A 23,854-nucleotide genomic window follows, 5' to 3' on the forward strand; every position below is an offset into this window, starting at 1 on the left:
TTTTAAAACTTTAAGGTCTTACTTATTTCTCTCCTAGTCTTTATGAAAGTGAGGGAGAAATACAAGGCTTGAAGGCAGTTTGAGATAAGATGGAGATTTGCAAAACAAATGCTAAGATAATTAAATATAAAATATTTAAAACCACAAAGTGGCTATAAATGGCTATGTGCAGGAAAGCCCACAAGCTCTGTAGCCAGAGGACCCAGGTAGGAATTCCAGCTCCACTTCTCAGCTACTGTCTGAGCTAAGGGTGGAGTGAGAAGCCCTGCCCATGCTATCTAAATGACTCTCAAGTGCATGCCTTTGCCTCCGTTCCTCTGTCCCCTAGTTCCCATTCCTCTGTCCTCTGTCCTCTGTTCCTCATCATTTCTCACCTGGTTACTACAGCCACTACCTTAGTCACAATAACTGGTTGCACCACCGCCTTCTCTAATATAGTGCTTTCTATTGCATTAGAATCAAAAAAGAATACCCAAACCTGGCTGATCGTAGCATTCCTGAGCCCCAACCCCAGAGCCTCTGACCCAGTATGTGGTCTCGGACCATACTTTGAAAACCACCACTTTCTGTCCTCTCAGCCAAAAGAGGGTTCTCAAAAGTAAATTGGATCAAGCTGCTTTCCTGCTTAAAAACTTACTGGCTCTCAATTGCTTCACACATAGCCGGACACTCAGAAGGTTATCAGCACATGTTTGATGGATCAATGAACAAATGAAAGAATGAACATTGCAAGAATAATACCAGCTAGGGACTTCCCTGGCAATCCAGTGGTTAAGACTCCGTGCTCATAATGCAAGGGGCACAGGTTTGATCCCTGGCTGGGGAACTAAGATCCTGCATGCTGCACAGTACAGCCAAAAAAATTAAATTAAATTAAAAAAATTTAAAACATAGGTGTGGCCACCTGTTGGGATCTTTACTAATTGAAAAAAGAAAAACAAAACAAAACAGCTTAAAAAAAATAATTCCACCTAGGCGTTACAAGACCTGGATTCAAATGTCAGCTCTACCATTAGTCATGAGATTTTAGGCAAATTACCTAACCTCTCTGAGACTCAGATTCTTCAATAAGATGTAGATAGTCATACTTGCTGGCCTACCTCACAAGGTTGGGGTCAGTATACAAGTCAGATAATATCAATGAAAGGATAATACAGACTAGACACATAGAAATGTCAGGGTGAATCATTTGGGGAGGTTTACAAATGCATATGAGTATGTATACACAGTCCTGGGTTTCTCTCAAATAAAGATATTTTACATTGCCTTTAACTGTGAAGTTTAATGGTGAGGCTTGAGGGAGGGGTGTGTGTAAGAAGGGAAGAAGAAGAAAAACCTCCAGAAATTATTTCCTAGGGGAAACCTTCCCTGACATTTGGACTTGGTCTGCTACCCCTGTTATATATAAATTGCTCTCATAGCATGGCATTTCTTTCGTTCAATGAGAGTTTATAATTATGATTTCTTGATTAATACTTGTTTCCCCTAGTAGTCCTTGAACTCCATAAATGCAGGGAATATGTCTACCTCTCATTAGCTACCAGAAAGGTCTTTCTAAAACATACATTAGATCACGTCATTCTTCTTTAAGAACAAAAAAGTCTTCAGGACAAAGTCAGATTCCTGAGTTAGCCCTGACTCTTCCTTTCTAGCCAATGTCCCACCATCCTTCAGCCCCAGCGTTCCACATTTTAGCTATAATGGAAGAGTCGCAACCCCATAACACAGTACCATATTTTCAGACTTTTCAGCTCCTTTACCTCTCTCCATATTGTTCCCTCTCCCCACACATCATTTTCTCACCTGGACAAATCTTATTGTTCTGCCCTAGCTCTGAAGTCACTTACCCTGCAAAAGCCTAATCTTTTTCAGACAGGGTCAACCCTTCTCTTCTTTGTCTTCCAAAAGGGAGTACAGTTAACCATATATTTCCTATACTATCCTGGCTCCCACACCCTATCTCAAAGGGTCTTTTTTGTTAGGTCACTCCGCCTCTGAGGAATGCACACAGCTCTTGGCACAGAGCGGGCACTCAAAATATGTCTGTTGCTTTGAATTGAGTAGGCACCTAAGAGGAAAAACAAACAATAAACATGTGTATTTAAAAAAAGACTCGGGGCTTCCCTGGTGGCGCAGTGGTTGAGAGTCCGCCTGCCAATGCAGGGGACACGGGTTCGTGCCCTGGTCTGGGAAGATCCCACATGTCGTGGAGTGGCTTAAAAAAATTAATTAAAAAAAAATAAAATAAATAAAAAATTTTAAAAGACTCAATTCCTTAGTAATTAGGGAAATGCAAATTAAAGACTGTAAGCATAGTATGGTTCCAATTAACAGCCATTAAGCCGAGTAAAAATTAAATACCCAGCACTGGTCCAAGCTTTGGGTAACAGATACATTCACACCTGGCTAGTGGCCAGGTAAACTGCCATAATCCTTCGAGAGGCACACTTAGGTCACACTTAGCAAGAGCCAACTAGTTTGCTTTGACCCAGTCTCTCACCTAGGAATTTAAAACCCAGTGAAATAGAACAAAGGAAAAAAATATCTATGTGTACTAAAATACTTACGTCATTGGGACTTAAAAGAGCTGCAAACAATCCACTAATGAATGCTTAAATTATTAAATACTATATTACATACTAAGATTACAAAACAGCTTGCAGCTACCAGAACATGGAGAAACGTAAAACCATGTTTGTAAAATAACGTGAAAGAAAAACAATATTTAAAACTGTATCTAGCTCGTCCACCTGCCGCTGCTCTTGGGCCAGGCGGAGCGTGGGGGAGGGGGGCGAAGAGGCTGGGGAGAGGCTGCGGGCGGGGCTTCCCTCGCAGGCTCCTGGGGTTCCGGCACTCCCCAGTGGCCCGGGGCCCATGGCAGCTCGGCGGCCGCGCACCGGGAGGCGAATGCCCGGGGCTCGGTCCCCGGAGAGCCGCCGTTCCTACGCACCAAGGTGATCCCCATCCCTGCCGCAGTATTTACAGTGGGCACCAACGATCCTCAGAAAAAGTAGGATTGGGAAGCACTTGCGAGGAGAGTTGCTATTGATGTCTTTTACATGGATGCCTGTGAAGTTAGTAATGCTGAATTTGAGAATTTGTGAACTCAGCTGGCTATCTGACAGAGGCTGAGAAGTTCGGTGACTCCTTTGTCTTTGAAGAAATGTTGAGTGAGCAAGTGAAGTCTGATATCCAACAGGCAGTTGCAGCTGCTCCCTAGTGGTCACCTGTTAAAGGCACTAACTGGAGACACTCAGAAGGGCCCGACTCTACTGTTCTACACGGGCCAGATCATCACGTCTCCTACCGCACGAGAATGGGGAAGCGGTTGCCCATGGAAGCTGAGTGAGAATACAGCTGTCGACGAGGCCTGCAAAATAGACTTTTCCCCTGAGGAAACAAACTGCAGCCGAAAAGCCAACATTATACCAACTTTTGGCAGGGTGAGTTTCCTGTGACCGACACCGGAGCGGACGGCTTTCCGAGGAACCGCGCCCGTTGACGCCTTTCCTCCCAATGGTTATGGCTTATGCAATACAGTAGGGACGCCTGAGAGTGGACTTCAGACTGGTGGACCGTTCACCATTCTGCTGAAGAAGAGATTAACCCAAAAGGCTTTCCCCTTCTGGGAAAGACTGGTTGAAGAAAGGTGGATCCTACGTGCGCCATAAATCCTACTGCCTATAGGTGTCGCTGTGCTGCTCGAAGCCAGAACACACCCGACAGCTCCGCTTCGAATCCGAGATTCCGCTGTGCAGCCGACCGCCTGCCCACCACCAGCTAAGAGCCAAGAAGAGCCTTTCCGAATCCGAGAAGTCGTGTGTAACCTGCACACGGCTTCCATCAGAACGCTGAACAATCCCGTGTGAAGAATTCCCGCCCAGAGGTGGGTTACATGCCTGACCGATGGCCAAAGGAACGCCATTGCCAGACCAAATCGCTGACTTGCATCAGCATGTGTGCTTTATCTTGTGGTGTATTTCACGTTTTACCTCTAAGAGTCTTTAAAAGAGGAAGGAAGTTGAGGGCACCCTGAGCTAGGCTTCAGGAGGCCTGCCTTCTCCCCCTGCGGTTAGACCCCAGAGTCCCACACTTGACATTCCTGTGCCTCAGTGACCTCATCTGTCCAGTGAGGGGTTACACAACATGATTTCTGAAGCTCTCTCCCACTCACAGATTCTCTGAATATATCAGATTCTGTTGTGATTTCATAGTGAGAATTGATGACTGATTTTTTTAACCTATTTTTTTCCATGTGTGAACCTTGGGTGATACTAACCATGTACAATAACTGTTCTCTTATGTATTATTTTCAGAAAAGGATGGGGTGTTGTGGTGATGAGTCTTTATATTCATACTGCATTTCTTTTTGTCAAGGAAATCAGTGTCTTTTACATTGTTATGATGAATCCCACTTGGGTCAGTGATGGTATGCTCAAGTTCAGCAGTCTGAACACACAGGAATGTCTGCGGGGTGACTCTACTGCTTTATCCTTTAACATTAAATGCCTGTGGTTCAGGGGGGCAGTTACAAGCCACATTTCCCCCGTTCCTAAAGCCTTTGGTGAATGTGAAACGTGTGCTACACGGAGAAATCTGTTTAATTCCAGATGTAGGAGAAAAGTAACAAGAACCTTGAATTAACTGTTTTCAAGGTAGCCAATGTTTTGTAATAGGGAAGCAGGAAATCTTATTGGCTGTGGAGTATCAGATGCTTTGGATCATGCACTATGTCAAATAAACTGGTATTTGCTAAATAAGAAAAAAATTTTTAAAAAGAACTATCTATTCTTTCAGTTATCTAAAAGTGACGATGTCTGTAAAGATTGAAGTCAAAAAGAAACACTAAAATATGAAATCATTTGATGGGATGGGTGAGATTATAGGAAAGAATTAGAAGCATTTAAGGTTTTTTTCCATGCTTTTTAAAATTGATCTCGTAACATTTTTTTTTGGGGGGGTGCGTTGGGTCTTCGTTGCTGCGTGTGGGCTTTCTCTGGTTGCGGCGAGTGGGGGCCGCTCCTCATTGCGGTGCGCGGGCTTCTCATTGCGGTGGCTTCTCTTGTTGTGGAGCATGGGCTCTAGGCGCGCGGGCCTCAGTGGTTGTGGCACGTGGGCTCAGCAGTTGTGGCTCACAGGCTCTAGAGATCAGGCTCAGTAGTTGTGGCACTGAGCCACACTTAGTTGCTCCGCGGCATGTGGGATCCTCCCGGACCAGGGCTCGAACCCTTGTCCCCTGCATTGGCAGGCGGATTCCCAACCACTACACCACCAGGGAAGCCCTCTCATAACATTTTTTAATGCTATGCACCCAGGGAATTATGCTTTTAATATAGGAAGTGATCAGATATAATGTTAATTAAAAAATGTAGGATATATAATGTACGTGTAATATGGTCTCAAATTTGTGGAAGAAATGTAGATGAAAAAATATTTGTAAACTTTTTGTAGAGAAAAAATATGGAAGAAAACTATGTTGAGAACCAGTATTGGAAGGAAATGTACCAAAATGCTAATAGAGTTTGTCTGAATAGTCAAATAATGGGTGATTTATATATTATTTTTATAATCAGTAAATGTTCAAAACTAAAATGAATGTATTGAAATTCCTTGGATTTCAGTCTTTGCCATGTGTTCTGTCACTAATTGGCTTCTCTGCTTCTACCTTTCCCTACCCTAAGGTCCTGCATGTCCCTATCAGATTCATCTCCTTTCCCCAGTATTTTTACTGACTTGGTTTGGCTTCTAGATTTCTGCTGTGCCTTACTGCTGCTTCTTCTCATACTTCCCACCTCTTTAATGATGTTGTTTCTTTCTTTTTTAAAAAAATATTTATTTGGCTGTGCTGGGTCTTAGTTGCAGCATGCAGGTTCTTCATTGCGGTATGTGGGATCTTTCTACAAATAACACAATTTAGTTCCTTTTATGGCTGAGTAATATTCCATTGTATATATGTACCACATCGTCTTTATCCATTCGTCTGTCGATGGGCATTTAGGTTGCTTCTATGACCTGAATATTGTACATAGTGCTGCAATGAAATTTGGGGTGCATGTGTCTTTTTTTTTAACATCTTTATTGGAGTATAATTGCTTTACAATGGTGTGTTAGTTTCTGCTTTATAACAAAGTGAATCAGCTATACATATACATATATCCCCATATCTCCTCCCTCTTGCATCTCCCTCCCTCCCTCCCTCTCTATCCCCCCCACTAGGTGGTCACAAAGCACTGAGCTGATCTCCCTGTGCTATGTGGCTGCTTCCCACTAGCTATGTATTTTACATTTGGTAGTGTATATATGTCCATGCCACTCTCTCACTTCATCCCAGTTTACCCTTCTCCCTTCCTGTGTCCTCAAGTCGGTTCTCTACATCTGCATCTTTATTCCTGTCCTGCCCCTAGGTTCTTCAGAACCTTTTTTTTTTTTTTTAGATGCCATATACACGTGTTAGCATACAATATTTGTTTTTCTTTTTCTGACTTATTCACTCTCTATGACAGACTCTAGGTCCATCCACCTCACTACAAATAGCTCAATTTCGTTTCTTTTTATGGTTGAGTAATATTCCATTGTATATATGTGCCACATCTTCTTTATCCATTCATCTGTCTATGGATACTTAGGTTGCTTCCATGTCCTGGCTATTGTAAATAGAGCTGCAATGAACACTGTGGTACATGACTCTTTCCGAATTATGGTTTTCTCAGGGTATATGCCCAGCAGTGGGATTGCTGGGTCATATGGTAATTCTACTTTTAGTTTTTTAAGGAAACTACATACTGTTCTCCATAGTGGCTACATCAATTTACATTCCCACCAACAGTGCAAGAGTGTCCCCTTTTCTCCACACCCTCTCCATCATTTGTTGTTTGTAGATTTTCTGATGATGACCATTCTAACTGGTGTGAGGTGATAACTCACTGCAGTTTTGATTTGCATTTCTCTAATAATTAGTGATGTTGAGCAGCTTTTCATGTGCTTCTTGGCCATCTGTATGTCTTCTTTAGAGAAACGTCTATTTAGGTCTTCTGCCCATTTTTGGATTGGGTTGTTTGGTTTTTTTTAAATATTGAGCTGCATGAGCTGTTTATATATTTTGGAGATTAATCCTTCATCCATTGATTCGTTTGCAAACATTTTCTCCCATTCTGAGGGTTGTCTTTTTTTTTTTCTCCCATTCTGAGGTTGTCTTCCTTCTCGTTTATGGTTTCCTTCGCTGTGCAAAAGCTTTGAAGTTTCATTAAGTCCCATTTGTTTATTTTTGTTTTTATTTCCATTACTCTAGGAGGTGGATCAAAAAGATCTGGCTGTGATTTATGTCAAAGAGTGTTCTTCCTATGTTTTCCTCTAAGAGACTTATAGTGTCCGGTCTTACATTTAGGTCTGTAATCCATTTTGAGTTTATCTTTGTGTATGGTGTTATGAAGTGTTCTAATTTCATTCTTTTACATGTAGCTGTCCAGTTTTCCCAGCACCACTTATTGAAGAGCTTGTCTTTTCTCCATAGTATATCCTTGCCTCCTTTGTCATAGATTAGTTGACCATAGGTGCGTGGGTTTATCTCTGGGCTTTCTATCTTGTTCCATTGATTTATGTTTCTGTTTTTGTGCCAGTACCAAATTGTCTTGATTACTATAGCTTTGTAATATAGTCTGAAGTCAGGGAGTCTGATTCCTCCAGTTCTGTTTTTTTTCCCTCAAGACTGCTTTGGCTATTTGGGGTCTTTTTTGTCTCCATACAAATTTTAAGATTTTTTTGTTCTAGTTCCATAAAAAAATGCCATTGGTAATTTGATAGGGAATGCATTGAATTTGTAGATTGCTTTGGGTAGTATGGTCATTTTCACAATATTGATTCTTTCAATCCAAGAACATGGTATATCTCTCCATCTGTTTGTATCATCTTTAATTTCTTTCATCAGTGTCTTACAGTTTTCTGCATACAGGTCTTTTGTCTCCCTAAGTGGGTTTATTCCTAGGTATTTTATTCTTTTTGTTGCAATGGTAAATGGGAGTGTTTCCTTAACTTCTCTTTCAGATTTTTCATCATTAGTGTATAGGAATGCAAGAGATTTCTCTGCATTAATTTTGTATCCTGCAACTTTACCAAATTCATTGATTAGCTTCAGTAGTTTTCTGGTGGCATCTTTAGGATTCTTTTTGTATAGTATCATGTCATCTGCAAACAGCGAATTTTACTTCTTCTTTTCCAATTTGTATTCCTTTTATTTCTTTTTCTTCTCTGATTGCCATGGCTAGGACTTCCAAAACTATTTTGAATTACAGTCATGAGAGTGGACATCCTTGTCTTGTTCCTGATCTTAGAGGAAATGTTTTCAGTTTTTCACCATTGAGAATGATGTTTGCTGTGGGTTTGTCATTTATGGCCTTTATTATGTTGAGGTAGGTTCCCTCTATGCCCACTTTCTGGAGAGTTTTTATCCTAAGTGGGTGTTGAATTTTGTCATAAGCTTTTTCTGCATCTATTGAGATGATCATATCGTTTTTATTCTTCAATTTGTTAATATGGTGTATCACACTGATTTGCGTATATTGAAGAATCCTTGCATCCCTGGGATAAGTCCCTCTTGATCATGGTGTATGCTCCTTTTAATGTGTTGTTGGATTCTGTTTGCTAGTATTTTGTTGAGGATTTTTGCATCTATATTCATCAGCGTTATTGGTCTGTAATTTTCTTTTTTTGTAGTATCTTGGTCTGGTTTTGGTATCAGAGAGATGGTCATGGCCTCATAGAATGAGTTTGGGAGTGTTCCTTCCTCCTCAATGTTTTGGAAGAGTTTGAGAAGGATGGGTGCTAGCTCTTCTCTAAATATTTGATAGAATTCACCTGTGAAGCCATCTGGTCCTGGACTTCTTTGTTTGTTGGAAGATTTTTTTTTTTTTTTTTGTGGTATGCGGGCCTCTCACTGTTGTGGCCTCTCCCGTTGTGGAGCACAGGCACCGGCTCAGTGGCCATGGCTCACGGGCCTAGCCGCTCCGCAGCACGTGGGATCTTCCCAGATTGGGGCACGGACCTGTATCCCCTGCATCGGCAGGTGGACTCTCAACCACTGCGCCACCAGAAAAGCCCTGTTGGAAGATTTTTAATCACAGTTTCAATTTCATTACTTGTGATTGGTCTGTTCATATTCTCTATTTCTTCCTGATTCAGTCTTGGAAGGTTATACCTTCTAAAAATTTGTCAGTTTCTTTCAGGTTGTCAATTTTATTGGCATAGAGTTGCTTGTTGTAGTTGTTTAGGATGCTTTGTATTTCTTCAGTGTCTGTTGTAACTTCTCCTTTTTCGTTTCTAATTTTATTGATTTGAGTCCTTTCCCTCTTTTTCTTGATGAGTCTGGCTAATGGTTTATCAATTTGGTTTATCTTCTCAAAGAACTAGCTTTTAGTTTTATTGATCTTTGCTATTGTTTTATTTGTTTCTATTTCATTTATTTCTGCTCTGGTCTTTATGATTTCTTTCCTTCTGCTAACTTGGGTTTTTTTTTGTTCTTCTTTCTCTAGTTCCTTTAGATGTAAGGTTAGATTGTTTATTTGAGATTTTTCTTGTTTCTTGAGGTAGGCTTGTATAGCTATAAAATTCCCTCTTAGAACTGCTTTTGCTGCATCCCTATACGTTTTGGATCGTCATGTTTTCATTGTAATTTGTCTCTAGGTATTTTTTGATTTCCTCTTTGTTTTCTCTTCAGTGATCTCTTGGTTATTTAGTAATGTATTGTTTAGCCTCCATGTTTTTGTGTTTTTTATGTTTTTTTTTCCCCTGTAATTGATTTCTAATCTCATAGCATTGTGGTCGGAAAAGATGCTTGATATGATTTTAATTTTCTTAAATTTACCGAGGCTTGATTTGTTACCCAAGATGTGATCTATCCAGGAGAATGTTCTGTGTGCACTTGAGAAGAAAGTGTAATCTACTGTTTTTGGATGGAATGTCCTATAAATATCTATTAAATCTATCTGGACTATCATGTGATTTAAAGCTTGTGTTTCCTTATTAATTTTCTCTCTGGATGATCTGTCCATTGGTGTAAGTGAGGTGTTAAAGTTCCCCGCTATTATTGTGTTACTGTTGATTTCCTCTTTTGTAGCTGTTAGCAGTTACCTTATGTATTGAGGTGCTCCTATGTTGGGTGCATATATATTTAGAATTGTTATATCTTCTTCTTGGATTGATCCCTTGATCATTATGTAGTGTCCTTCCTTGTCTCTTGTAACAGTCTTTAAAGTCTATTTTATCTGATATGAGTATTGCTACTCCAGAATTCTTTTGATTTCCATTTGCATGGAATATCTTTTTCCATTTCCTCACTTCCACTGTATGTGTCCCTAGGTCTGAAGTGGGTCTCTTGTAGACAGCATATAGATGGGTCTTGTTTTTGTATCCATTCAGTGAGCCTATGTCTTTTGGTTGGAGCATTTACTCCATTCATGTTTAAGGTAATTATAGATATGTATGTTCCTATTACCACTTTCTTAATTGTTTTGGATGTTTTTGTAGGTACTTTTCTTCTCTTGTGTTTTCCACTTAGAGAAGTTCCTTTAGCATTTGTTGTAGAGCTGGTTTGGTGGTGCTGAATTCTCTTAGCTTTTGCTTGTCTGTAAAGCTTTTGATTTCTCCGTTGAATCTGAATTAGATCCTTGCCAGGTAGAGTAATCTTGGCTGTAGGTTCTTACCTTTCATTGCTTTAAATATATCATGCCACTCCCTTCTGGCTTGTAGAGTTTCTGCTGAGAAATCAGCTGTTAACCTTATGGGAGTTCCCTTGTATGTTACTTGTCGTTTTTCCCTTCTTGCTTTCAATAATTTTTATTTGTCTTTAATTTTTGTCAGTTTGATTACTATGTGTCTCAGTATGTTTCTCCTTGGGTTTATCCTGCACTTCCTGAACTAGGATGGCTATTTCCTTTACCATGTTAGGGAAGTTTTTGACTATAATCTCTTCAAATATTTTCTCCAGTTCTTTCTCTCTCTCTTCTCCTTCTGGGACCCCTATAATGTGAATGTTGTTGCATTTAATGTTGTCCCAGAGGTCTCTTAGGCTGTCTTCATTTCTTTTCATTCTTTTTTCTTTATTCTGTTCCACGGCAGTGAATCCCACCATTCTGTCTTCCAGGTCACTTATCCGTTCTTCTGCCTCAGTTATTCTGCTATTGGTTCCTTCTAGTGTATTTTTCATTTCAGTTATTGTATTATTCATCTGTTTGTTTTTTAATTCTTCTAGGTGTTTGTTCTTTAACTCTTCTAGGTCTTTGTTAAACATTTCTTGCATCTTCTCAATCTTTGCTTCCGTTCTTTTTCTGAGGTCCTGGATCATCTTCACTATCATTATTCTGAATTCCTTTTCTGGAAGGTTGCCTATCTCCACTTCACTTAGTTGTTTTTCTGGTGTTTTATCTTGTTCCTTTGTCTGGTACATAGTCCTCTGCCTTTTCATTTTGTCTGTCTTTCTGTGAATCTGGTTTTCATTCCACAGGCTGCAGAATTGTTCTTCTTGCTTCTGCTGTCTGCCCCCTGGTGGATGAGGCTATCTAAGAGGCCTGTGCAAGCTTCCTGATGGAAGGGATTGGTGGTGGGTAGAGCTGGGTGTTGCTCTGGTGGGCAGAGCTCAGTTAAACTTTAATCCACTTGTCTGCTGATGGGTGGCTCTGGGTTCCCTCCGTTGGTTGTTTGGCCTGAGGTGACCCAGCACTGGAGCCTACCTGGGCTCTTTGGTTGGGCTCATGGCAGACTCTGTGAGGGCTCATGCTAAGTACTTCCCAGAACTTCTGCTGCCAGTGTCCTTGTCCCCACAGTGAGCCATAGCCACCCCCCGCCTCTGCAGGAGACCCTCCAACACTAGCAGATAGGTCTGGTTCAGTCTCCTATGGGGTCAGTGCTCCTTCCCGAGTCCTGATGCACACACTACTTTGTGTGTGCCCTCCAAGAGTGCAGTCTCTATTTCCCCCAATCCTGTCAAAGTCTGCAATCAAATCCCACTAGCCTTCAAAGTCGGATTCTCTAGAAATTCCTCCTCCCATTGCTGGACCTCCAGGTTGGGAAGCCTGACATGCAGCTCAGAACCTTCACTCCAGTGGGTGGACTTCTATGGTATAAGTGCTCTCCAGTTTGCGAGTCACCCACCCAGCAGTTATGGGATTTGATTTTATTGTGATTATGCCCCTCCTACCATCTCATTGAGGCTTCTCCTTTGTCTTTGGATGTGGGGTATCTTTTTTGTTGAGTTCCAGTGTCTTCCTGTTGATGATTGTTCAGCAGTTAGTTGTGATTCCGGTGCTCTTGCAAGAGGGAGTGATCACACGTCTTTCTACTCTGCCATCTTCAACCAATCTCCTTTGTTTTTTTTAATGAAGTTTTTTTTTGGTTTTTGGTTTTGGTTTTTTTGGCCATGCCACACAGCTTCCATGATATTAATTCCCTGACCAGGGATCAAACCTGTGGCCCCTGCAGTGGAAGCACAGAGTCCTGGACCGTGAGGGAAGGGTAGATAATGCATCCACTCACAAAGATGGGAAATAACGAGAGAGGAATACATTTGAATAGCGAGGTGAGAATGGAGATGAGTTCATTTTGGGTCCTATGAATGCAAGGTGCCAGTGGAACTTCCAGGTCAGAGGATCCAATAACCAGTTGTCTAGAAATCAGGCTGTCAGTAGAGGCTCAAGGTAGAGGGTATCACCGAACTCCTGGTTTTGAATGAAATTGGCCATGAAGTGAAGGCCAAGCAGGGCTTTTCAAAGTGGGGTCCATGGATCATTTATATTGTAATCTCCAGCTTGTTAAAAATGAAGTCTCTTGGGCCCAACCCAGCCTTCTGAATCTGATTATATCTGGAGGTAGGAAGGGCTTGGGAATTATAGCTTTTACAAGCCCCACTGGTGATTCTTATGCTCCTTAGAATTTGAGAACAATTGATGTGAGTGAGAAGACTAAAGCAGCTACAACACCAGAGGAAATGTCAATGTATAAAGTAGTGGCTTTCATACTTTTCTGACTGAGATATGGAAGGAGAAATACATGTTGTATTGTAATTCTGTACATACACACATATTTGAAACAAAAAATTTTAAAGCATACGTATCTTTACCATGTTGTGTCTGATATTTTTTCTATTGTATTTCATTATTTAAAAATGCCCATCATGACCCACTGATAGCCTGCATCCTATAATTTGAAAAAAAAAATCTGGTTAAGGAGATATCAGAGGGAGAGGATGTTGCTAGTAAAAGGGAAAAAATAAATATAAACTCTCCACAGGTTCTTCAGAGTCTAAACTACATTTCAAAGCTTTTGAGAGCAGGCCTGCATCTGAGTCATCTTTGAAGAACTCTCTGTGCTTCACGTGTGGTAACTGTGACTGGATGAATGAATTCACAGAAGCCATGGCTCTGCCAAGAGCCCACAGTGACCCCCGCTGTCCATGTCAGCAGCCCAGGTCACAAGGAGGCTACTGCCTACTAGATGTAGTGGCTAGAGAGAAGCTGCCCTGGCTTTGGCTCTGCCCGCTGCTCACCAGTCCTGCTAGGATTGCTTCTGTCTTCTGGGTGGCACCTGCCTTCCTTCTCAAAGGCCTCCCTGACCCCAGCCTGTCTACATCATCACCCTCTCTGATTAGGAGCCCAAGAACTAGTTTGAGCCTAAGAAAGAAAAAGGAGGTCCTGAAATCCAGGAATTAGTCTGACACTTAAAGCTAGACCTCAGTATTGTTAGAAGCCAGCCTGGGGCTCACAACTGGGCCAAGTTATTCTGCTCAACATAAACAATCTCATAGACTATTGAACATCAGGCAGAGTCAATCTGAAGTCATGATAGAGTGAGATAAAACAAAGCTACTTCATAATTGTGTCTAAGCACAGGGACAAGGTCACTGTGCAACCCACAAAATCCTAAACATCCCCCTCCCAGCTTATGTGAATAGCACCTGCTTCTTAAACAGCTACAGCTTTATTCTCACTCTCGTTTGTCCTCCCCATAGATAAGATCTATTGGGATGAAGATGACAGAGAAGAGGACGTGGAGTTCGAGTCTCCTTACAACCATGGCACCTACCAGGCGTTGGTGGGGGACCTCGGACACCTATAAGGGGACAGGAGGAATCCCCATGTGACCGGGTAGGACGTGGTGGGGAAGGAGGGGGGAGGAAAAGTGGAGGAGGGATGGGACCAGCGCCCCTGAGGGGCGGCTGGGGGAGGGGAGGGTTTCCCATGCTCAGAGGGGTCCACTCATGGTGAGGAGATCATCAGGGAATGGGAGAGAACTTTGGGGGATCAGGGGATCAGAGGGGAATGCGGTCAGTGTCTCCCCCCATCTGCTCAGACCCTGGCCAGCCTGCTGGGGTCCCGGGCCTGTACCTTCGCCCTCCAAGAACCCCTCCAGCCACGCGGCTCCTGAAACTAAGCCCCCCTCCCCCCACACCAAGGCCTCTTCTGACCTCAAGGGTCCCGGTCCTGAGCCCCCACCCCCATGCCCACAGCCAAGGCTTTTTCTGGCCTTTTTTTTTTGCTGTTGTGTTTCTGTTTTGCTTTGTTGTTGTTTCATTTTTTATATTATATTTTTTATTTTTCTAATTTTATTTTATTTTATTTTATTTATTTATTTATTTATTTTTGCAGTACGTGGGCCTCTCACTGTTGTGGCCTCTCCCGTTGCGGAGCACAGGCTCCGGACGTGCAGGCTCAGCGGCCATGGCTCATGGGCCCAACCGCTCCCGCAGCATGTGGGATCTTCCTGGACCGGGGCACGAACCCGTGTCCCCTGCATTGGCAGGCGGACTCTCAACCACTGCGCCACCAGGGAAGCCCCCAACCTTTTCTTTTAAAGGTTAAACTGCTCAAATTTCCATGAGCTCTTTACAGTAACCCCATTTCTTTTTCTTTCTTTCTTTCTTTCTTTTTTTTTTTTGTCTATGCCGTGCAGCTTGCGGGATCTTAGTTCCCCAACCAGGGATCAAACCCATGCCCCCCGCAGTGGAAGTGCAGAGTCCTAACCACTGGACTGCCAGGGAATTCTAGGAAAGTTTAATAAAGGAACTATTAAACTAATAAACTGGTATAGGGAAATACAAGTGCACTAGTGGTGGCCACTACACGCCTAGAAGGAATGAGGGAGGGGGGCCATTACTAGAATACAGAGACAGAGAGAGCTGTGTGGAGAGGGCTGCCTGGCAGGAACCGTGACCTTTCATCAAGGGATACAGGTGCCCACAGCAACCCTGCAGATTGGGAGCCAGGAGGGTACCCTGGTCTCATTTTCCCCTCACCCTATGATCTCTTACCAGTCCTCCACATTGGCAGTGCTCCACACTGGCCAAGTTTAACCAGAAACCAGAGGGTCTAGCAGCTGGTTAAACGGTCAACACAGGTCAGCTTCCTAGAGCACAGAGCAGGGTAGAGAATGATAGAGTGGACCTGGAAAGGTAAACAGAACATCTTCCTTAACCTGGATTCTTGCAGTAATCTTAACATATAGTCTGATTTCTTCAGCTCCAACAGCAGTCTTTTTAAAAAAAATTGTGGTGAAATATGTATACATCACAAAATTTGCCATTTTAACCATTTTTAAGAGTATAATTCAGTGGCATTAGTTATATTTACAATGTTCTGTAACCATCCCCACTATCTATTTCCAAAACTTTTTCATAACCCCAAACAGAAACTCTGTATCCATTAAGCAATAATTTTCTATTACTTGCACTTCATGCTCCTGATAACCTGCAATCTACTTTCCAACTCTGTGAATTGGCCTATCCTAGATATTTAATATAAGTGGAATCATACAATATTTATCTATTTATATCTGGCTCCTTTCATATAGCATAATCTTTACAAGGTTCACCCATGTGGTAGTATGTATCAGAACTTCATTCCTTTGTATGGCTGATTAATATTTCATTGTATGCATATACCACATTTTGTCTGTCCATTCATTATTGATGCACACTTTGGTTGTGTCTACCTTTGGCTATTGTGAATAATGTCGCAATGAACATTATCATACAAATATTTGTTTGAGTCCCTATTTTCAATTATTTGGGGTTTATACATCAGAGTGAATTTTCTGGGTCATATGGCAATTCTATGTTTTGAAGAACCCCAACACAGTCTCTTAAAAATATAAACTGATGTTGTTAGTCCCCTCCCTAAAATGCTATATTGCTTTCCAATTTCATAACTTATTGTAAAGTTACAGTAATCAAGACAGTGTAGTACTGGCATAAGGGTAGACATAGATTAATGAAGTAGAATTGACAGCCAGACATAAACCCATATATTTATGGGCAACTGATTTCAGACAAGAGCCCAAAGACATTTCAATGGGAAAAGAATAGTCTTTTCAACAAATAGTGCTCGGACATCTGGATATCAACATGCAAAGAATGAAACTGGACCCCTTACTTACATACACACAGAAAATTAACTCAAAATGGATCATAGTCCTAAATGGAAAAGCTAAAAGCATAAAACTCTTAAAAAAAAACCAAAAAGGAGTAAATCTTTGAGACCAAGGGTTAGGTAAAAGTTTCTTAGATATGACACCAAAAGCATAAGCAACCAAACTAAAAATAGATTAAACTTCATCAAACTAAAAGCTTCTGGACTTCCCTGGTGGTGCAGGGAAGAATCCACCTGCCAATGCAGGGGACACGGGTTCGAGCCCTGGTCCAGGAAGCTCCCACATGCCGTGGAACAACGAAGCGCATGCGCCACAACTACTGAGCCTGCACTCTAGAGCCCACGTGCCACAACTACTGAAGCCCGTGGGCCTAGAGTCCATGCTCTGCAACAAGAGAAGCCACCGCGATGAGAAGCCCGCATGCTGCAACAAAGAGTAGCCCCCGCTCACTGCAACTAGAGAAAGCCCGTGTGCAGCAACGAAGACCCAACGCAGCCAAAAGTACATAAATAAATAAATTATTTTTTTTAAAAAAGACTCAGGATGTTCCTTGACACTACATATCCCCCCTTCACCAGAACACACAGGCTCTCTGAGAGGCTGTCAGAAAGTGGTCAGGTTTCCTGACCACCACAAGTCCATGAAGTCTAGAAACATGAGCAAAGAGACATTATAGCATCAGGAATTCTTCCACTGGAAAATAATAAATACTATCATCTATGTTTCCAGACTTTGTGGACATCCTGTATACAGACTAGGACCACTGTCCTGAACGAAATCCATTTCTGCTCTACTGTCCAGCCCACTTCAGCAGATTCCAGCAATGTATCCTTCAAGGTTTCCAGTGATTCTGACTTTTTCAGAAACCCTCAGGCTATCTGGCAGCTCACATTTGAAATTTAAATATAGGCCAGGTTCCAGTTCTCCCCTTACATGACTCCTAAGCCTCTGCATACCTCATGTTTCAGTGCCCACCAACATCACAGGACCCTTTAAAAAGCTCTATAGTACATTAAGTTATTTGTAGTGAGGTGGATGGACATAGTCTGTCATACAGAGTGAAGTAAGTCAGAAAGAGAAAAACAAATACCGCATGCTAACACGTATACATGGAATCTAATTTTAAAAAATGGTTCTAATGAACCTAGGGACAGGACAGGAATAAAGACACAGACTTAGAGCACTGACTTGAGGACATGGGGAGGGGGAAGGGTAAAGTGGGATGAAGTGAGAGAGTAACATTGACAAATATACACTACCAAATGTAAAATAGCTAGCTAGTGGGAAGCAGCTGCATAGCACGGGGAGATAAGCTCAGTGCTTTGCAACCACCTACAGGGGTGGGATAGGGAGGGTGGGAGGGAGACGCAAGAGGAAGGGGATATGGGGATACGCGTACGCATATAGCTGATTCACTTTGTTATACAGCAGAGACTAACACAACATTGTAAAGCAATTAAACTCCAATAAAGATGTGAAAGAAAAACAAAGAAATAACCATCTTAAATGTGTAGGTACCCAATAACATAGCTTCAGAATACATGAAGAAAAAGCTAACAGAACATAAAGGAAAAACAGACAAGTCCACCATCATAGTTGTTTCAATTTTCCTCTCTCAGTAATTGAACAAATAGATAGAAAAATCAACAAAGATGTAGAAGATTTGAACAACACTATCAATCAATTTGCCCTAGCTGACATTTACAGAACATTCCACCAGCAACAGCAAAATACATATTCTTTTCAAAAGCATGTGGAAGAGTCACCAAGAGAGACCATTTGCTGGGCCATGAAACAATCTCTATAAATAAAGAAGGACTGAAAAATCAGTATCAGGTCAACTATAGACCTAAACAAGGAAAACAAATAATAAAGCCTTTAGAATATAATACAGAATATCTTTATTATCTCAGGATAAGGAAAATTTTCTTAACACACAAAGGTACTAATTTTGAAAGGAAATATTAATAAATATGTTATATGAGTCAGAAATCCAAAAGAAAACAGATGACACACTCAAATTAACATGGTCTGAGAGGGACTTTCCTGGTGGCACAGTGGTTGGAGAGTCTGCCTGCCAGTGCAGGGGACACGGATTCGATCCCTGGTCCAGGAGGATCCCACATACCGTGTAGCAACTAAACTGGGGCACCATAGCTGCTGAGGCCCGTGCACCTGGAGCCGGTGCTCTGCAACAGGAGAAGCCACCGCAATGAGGCCCGCGCACCACAATGAATAGTGGCCCCCGCTCGCTGCAACTTGAGGGTGCCTGCGCACAGCAACGAAGACCCAACACAGCCAAAAATAAATAAATAAATAAATAAATATTTTAAAATAAAATTAAAAATAAAATAAAATAAAATGGTCTGAAACAATCTATAAGGATGTTACGATCACTTGGGCAAAAGCAATGAAAGTAAGGAGCAGGTTCAGAATCCCCAAGAGAAAGTTTATAGAGGAGACTGTGTTTTGGGGGGGGTTTTTTTGGCTGTGCTACATGGCATGTGGGAACTTGCCCCAACTAGGGATTGAACCCGTGTCCCCTGCAGTGGGAGCACGGAGTCTTAACCACTGGACTGCCAGGGAAGTCCCGAGGAGACTGTCTTGAGGGGAGCAGTGACTTCTGATTTGAGAACACAGCAGTTTGGGGCTAGGAAAAATAAATACCTACTCTCATTCTCCACCTTCTTCTGATTCCCTGCAGGGGCACCCCATTGGCCAAAATCCAATCAGGAGCCAAAGAGCAGAGAGCCCAATGATGCAATTCCTAGAGGTCAACCTCCCTAGGCAAAGAGCCAGTGGAGAAAGGTGGATAGTGTATACGGAGAGACAAATGCAAGATATCTGGCATATCTGACTAAATAAAAAGTAAGCTCTCTTTCATCAAAAAAAAAATAAAAAAGATACAATAAAGAAAGTAAGGCAAGACACAGAACTGGAGAAAATATATATACAGCATAAAACCAAAGGAACTGTATCTAAAATATATAAAAAACTCCCACAAATCAATAAGAGAAAAAGAGAAAACCCAACAGAAAAATGGATGAAAGACTTAAGTAGACATCTTCGGAAAAGGAACTCCAAACAGTCACTAAATATATGAAAAGGTGTTCAATCTCATTAGTAGTCAGGGAAATTCAAATTTAAAACCACAATAAAATATCATGCCACACCCAGAAGACTGGAGAAAATTTTGATTTGACGTGACTTACCTAGTGCTGGGGAGACTATGGAACAAAGGGACCTCTCTTGAGCTGCTGGTGGGAATATAAATTAGCAAATACCTTTGGAAAATTGGCATTATATGGAAGATTGAAGATGCACTTACCCTATGACCAGCACTTTCCCTTCTAGGTTTAAATTCAGGGAACTCTTGCATATGTATACCAATAGATGAAAGAGTGTTCACAGCAGCATCACAACTTAAATGCCTGTTAATAATTGAGTTAGTAAAGAAATGGAAGTATACAGTGAACTACAACACATCAGAGAAATAAGCAAGTCATAGGAGAACAGATACAGTGTTGTACAATTTACATAAAGTTTAAAAACAAGACTATATATTCCTTAGGAATATATATATATATATATTTATTTATTTATTTATACTTATATATAAAAGGCCCCTCTGTGCCAGGCATTAACCCTTTATTTGTTGGATTATGGAACAGTTCAAGGGAGGTGGTGTGTGTGTCTTAGGAAGAGGTCAAGGATTTGGAAATGAGAGGAGATATTCAGAGGGTACAGGCCAGCAACTACTTCCCAACCAGTATTAACATATTCCAATATTTTAACAATTGGTACTTATTAATGTTAATACTGGCTTAACATTCAGCCTTAACATACATACAGAAAGGGAATTTAACTGTGTTGGCAACATTCTGCTTATTAGGCTGAGAGACGGGTATACAATTTTTCAATAAATTATTCTTTACACCTTCTTGCATTTCTTAAATATTAACTAATACATTTTAATTTCACTTAAAATATATGCCACAGTTTACAGTAATAAAAATAAGACGCTTTGCATGGCTTGCAGGATCTCATTTCCCCGACCAGGGATTGAACCTGGGCCATGGCAGTGAAAACCCAGAATTCAAAACACTAGGCCACCAGGGAACTCCCAAGACACAGTTTAAACTTTAAGAATATTATTAATTGTACCATGTTAGTGAGGAGTTATGTGCTTTGTACTTGTTCATCAAGTTGAGATCTAGCTTGAAAACAGAATTTGAGCTCCAGTTTAAGTTAGGTTTTTTTTTAAAGCACTTTAATTTCTTCCTAATCACAAAAATTCTAACTCACAAGAATAAGGCATCTGGGGCTTCCCCGGTGGCGCAGTGGTTGAGAGTCCGCCTGCCGATGCAGGGGATGCGGGTTCGTGCCCCGGTCCGGGAAGATCCCACGTGCCGCGGAGTGGCTGGGCCCGTGAGCCGTGGCCGCTGAGCCTGCGCGTCCGGAGCCTATGCTCCGCGACGGGAGAGGCCACAACAGTGAGAGGCCTGCGTACCGCAAAAAAAAAAAAAAAAAAAAAAGAATAAGGCATCTGGAAAGACAGCAAGTGTTGAGTGGCTGTCAGATGATTCTCTCTGGTTAAATTAGACTCAGAAATTATAGATTAATTTATCAATGATGAAAGACTACTTTGGGACTTCCCTGGTGGTGCAGTGGTTAAGAATCCGCCTGCCAATGCAGGAGACAGGAGTTCGAGCCCTGGTCCGGGAAGATCCCACATGCTGCGGAGCAACTAAGCCCATGCGCCACAACTAATGAGCCTATGCTCCAGAGCCCGCGAGCCACAACTACTGAGCCCGTGTGCCACAACTACTGAAGCCTGCGTGCCTAGAGCCCGTGCTCCGCAACGAGAAGCCACTGCAATGAGAAGTCTGCACACTGCAATGAAGAGTAGCCTCCACTCGCCACAACTAGAGAAAGCCAGTACACAGCAACGAAGACCCGACACAGCCAAAGATAAATACATAAATAAATAAATTTATTAAATTAAAAAAAGGAAAGACTACTTTGAGTTCTTTAGTATGTTGATGAGCATATCCTAAATTCTAAGGTTGAATATTTCAGTTTGGGAGATGAAAAACAAATGAATAATTGGAAGAGTGTTTTTTTATGTTCTGGTACAGCATTTGACTATAGTTTTTAAATACAAAAAAAAAAAAAAAAAAAAAGGTCATCAATTTCTTATCCTTGAGTGAAGCAAATCATCAAGTGCTAGGAAAGTGTCAATCTCTTGGCAATAGAGACCTAATCACCAATTTGATCTTCTTAAGCATCCTGACATCTTAGCCAGTACTTTTATAGTTCCAACATTTTTTAAAATTGAAGAATAGTTGATTTACAATGCTGGGTTTAATTTATGCTGTACAGCAAAGTGTCAGTTATACATATACATATATTTTTCATTCTGGTTTATCACAGGCTATTGAATATAGTTCCCTGTGCTATACAGTACAAAGTTGTTGTTTATCCATCTTGTATATACTAGTTTGCATCTGCTAATCCCAAGCTCCCAATCCTTCCCTCCCCTCCCCTCTCCCCCTTGGCAACCACAAGTCTGTTCTCTATGTCTGTGAGTCTGTTTCTGTTTCATAGATATGTTCGTGTTGTGTTTTAGATTCCACATATAAATGATATCATATGGTATTTGTCTTGCTTTCTGACTTACTTCGCTTAGTATGATCATCTCTAGGTCCACTCATGTTGCTGAAAATAGCATTATGTCATCCTTTTTATGGCTGAGTAGTATTCCACTGTATATATACACCACATCATCTTTATCCATTCATCTACTGATGGACACTTAGGTTGCTTCCATGTCTTGGCTATTGTAAATAGTGCTATGAACACTGGGGTACATTGTATCTTTTTTTTTTTTGCCACATGCACACGGCATGTGGGATCTTAGTTCCCCGACCAGGGATCGAACCCGCATTCCCTGCAATGGAAGGGCAGAGTCTTAACCATTGCACCCACAGGGAAGTCCTGTTTTTGAATTATAATCTTCTCTGCATATATGCCCAGGAATGGGATTGCTGGATCACACAGTAATCTATTTTTAGTTTTTTAAGGAACCTCCCTACTGTTTTCCATAGCGGCTGTACCAATTTACATTCCCACCAATAGTGTATGAGGGTTCCATTTTCTCCACACTCTCTCCAGCATTTATTATTTGTATGAGAGTCACTCTTAATGCCTTACTCTTCCTCACTGCTCCCCTACCCCCACCCCACCAACCAAGTTCTAGTTTTTTTTCCTAAACATTTCTCAAATCTATCCACCTCTCTCCATCTTCTCTATCTTGGCACCATTTTAATTCAGGTCACCAAAATGATCTCTCTCCTGGCCTACTGTAGTAGCCTAACTGGTCTCAAAATATCCACTCCAAATCCCTTCAGTCTATTCTCATGCTAACCACATTTGGCTTTTCAGCATGCAAATCTGTCACCAGCCTTTAACACATTCAGTGATACTGACGGAATATTTAATGTTAGTTGATTACTGTCTGTATTGGTAATTCTTTTATATATTTGAAATTTTCCCTAATAAAAAAAATGATACCCACACATACACTGACTGTTATGGACTGAATATTTGTGTTCCTCTGCCCCCCAGAATTTATATGTTGAAGCCCTGACTCCCAACGTGATGGTAACAGTAAGCAGGGCCTTTGGGAGGTAATTAGGTTTAGATGAGGTAATGAGGGTACAGCCCCATGACAGGATTAGTGTCCTTGTAAAAAAAGAGACCAGAGAGTTTGCTCTGTCTCTCCCTGCCATGTGAGGACACAGCAAGAAGCCTTCTGCAAGCCAGGAAGAGAGTTCTCACCAGGAACCAAACAGGCCTGCATCTTGATCTTGGACTATGAGAAACACATTTCTGTTGTTTAAGGCACCCAGGCTATGGTATTTTGCTATGGCAGCCCCTGATGACTAAGACACGCACACACTCTTCAACAGCTTCCCACTGCCTTCAGAATAAAACCTTAAACACACCTTAAAAGGCTCTACATGCCCTGGTCCCTGCCTCCCTTCTCAAGCCTCATCTTATATTGCTCTCCTCCTTCCTCAGCCTTTCATCTGCATAGGACTTCTTTCACTCTGGGGTCTCCATCATGTTCCTTCTCACCAAAAGGCCTTTGCACATGCTGCGCCTTATCAATGAAAAAAACACACAGCCATGCTCATCTTGCACCAGAGATAGGCTGGGACCTGGGACCCTTTACTGGAGTGCTTGCACCTAGACAAGCAACAGAATACCAAGAAACTATAAGGGACTATGAACAATAAGATACTAAAAGACGACAAACCAACTGCCACTTCTGAGGAGCCAGGAGCAAAAGCAGGGGACTGTGCATGATCCCAGCACCCAGCACCGCCAAGCGGGTGGGCAGACCACCTAAGCCACCCCTTCAGTCTAACCCACCCATCCG

General features: G+C 41.7%; 1 pseudogene; it reads left to right on the forward strand.

Moving 5' to 3' along the window:
- Positions 1-164: 164 nt before the first annotated feature.
- LOC131750300 (formylglycine-generating enzyme pseudogene) lies at positions 165-14,026 on the forward strand (annotated as a pseudogene).
- The last annotated feature ends 9,828 nt before the right edge of the window (positions 14,027-23,854 follow it).

The sequence above is a fragment of the Kogia breviceps genome, chromosome 2 (genome assembly GCF_026419965.1).
Source record: "Kogia breviceps isolate mKogBre1 chromosome 2, mKogBre1 haplotype 1, whole genome shotgun sequence".
Classification (NCBI taxonomy): domain Eukaryota; kingdom Metazoa; phylum Chordata; class Mammalia; order Artiodactyla; family Physeteridae; genus Kogia; species Kogia breviceps.